General features: G+C 44.9%; 1 protein-coding gene across 5 annotated transcripts in view; it reads left to right on the top strand.

Moving 5' to 3' along the window:
* Positions 1-129: 129 nt before the first annotated feature.
* The window catches only part of col6a4a (collagen, type VI, alpha 4a), a 45,312-nt gene continuing 44,213 nt past the window's right edge, over positions 130-1,228 (top strand). For 4 of the 5 annotated variants that reach the window (XM_037980086.1, XM_037980084.1, XM_037980082.1 and 1 more), the window contains exon 1: positions 130-211. The gene's annotated coding sequence lies outside the window, so the exon portion shown is untranslated. The remainder of the gene's footprint in view (positions 212-1,228) is intronic. The other variant, XM_037980083.1, reaches the window with a different exon arrangement.

Raw genomic sequence — 1,228 nt, 5'->3', positions numbered from 1 at the left:
TCGTCTGTCTGACTGTCGGCTGATCTTCGTCTGTCTGACTGTCGGCTGATCTTCGGCTGTTTGCTGTCAGAGTTTCTCCGGCTGTGCAGCGGCAGCAGCAGCAGAGGGAGGAGCTGAGGGTGGTTCCTGCAGAAGGAGTCCTCAGCTCCCTACATGGCCGTGGGACTCGGTGTTTGGACGGAGGAGGGTGTGGACGTTCTGCAGCTGATCTGTAAGTTTAATAAACTCTGCAGCTTTTCTGTTTGAGGCCAGATCTTCTCACCTGTCTGAGCTCATTTAAGGTGGAATGTTCCTGTTAGTTCACCTCTGTAGTCTGTAAGGTGATAAACCACAAATCTTCAGATCATTTTTGCTCTTTTAAGTTAAAAATGTGTCAACATGTCAGAAAGTTGCTGAAGTTTTAGAAATAATTTAACTTATTAACTTTATTCATATTCAGCCAAATTTTAAAGGTGTAAGACATTTTTTCAAACTGCCAAAATTAGCAATATGGCTGACAGCAGCTAATTGTGTGGGATTCTTCCTGCAGATTGGTTTAATTTTCTGTTCAAGTAAAACTTCTGAGCTCACAGAGACTGTTACTGGTTTTCTTTGGCTCTGATATAATTAATAAGAAATCAGTCTGTCGCCGCAGGTTTGTGACAGCATTTTATCTTTAGAGTCATCATTTTATCTCATTTTCCTGGAAGGCAGTTCAAAGTGTCGTCAGTCTATAGTTTGTGCAGAAATAAGGAATAAGTTAGTGTGTTGGTGCCAGTCTGTAAGAACAAGACTGATGTTCAGAGTTGGAGCAACTGAAGATGAGGAGCCACACGATGAAGATCTGGAGAGAGCTGTGGAAGCTAGACTCAGACAAGAGGGGACTGTCTGTGAGCAGCAGGATGGTTTTATGCCAACAAAGAGCTCCTCAGACACTCAGAGAGGCTCAGAAAGAACTTCTTTGTTTCTGTGGAGTTAGACAAAGCATCCGACAGGGAGGAGCTGTGCTGTGGTTTGGTTTGGACACAAAAAGACAGGAGACAAAACAGGAAGTGTCAGAGCTGAAGATGTTGAGGTTCTCCTCAGGGGGGACAAGGATGGACAGGATCAGGACTGAGGTCCTCAGAGGTCCAGCACAGGTTGAAGGACTGGGAGATAAAGACTGAGATGGTTTGGACATGTCCAGAGGAGGGACAGAAGGATGTTAGAGACAAAGAGGACATGGAGGACAGAGGACAGAGTTAGATGG

Source organism: Kryptolebias marmoratus, linkage group LG16, assembly GCF_001649575.2.
Source record: "Kryptolebias marmoratus isolate JLee-2015 linkage group LG16, ASM164957v2, whole genome shotgun sequence".
Lineage (NCBI taxonomy): Eukaryota > Metazoa > Chordata > Actinopteri > Cyprinodontiformes > Rivulidae > Kryptolebias > Kryptolebias marmoratus.
The sequence above is the reverse complement of the archived record's forward strand: the minus strand, read 5'-3'. Positions and strand labels throughout refer to the sequence as shown.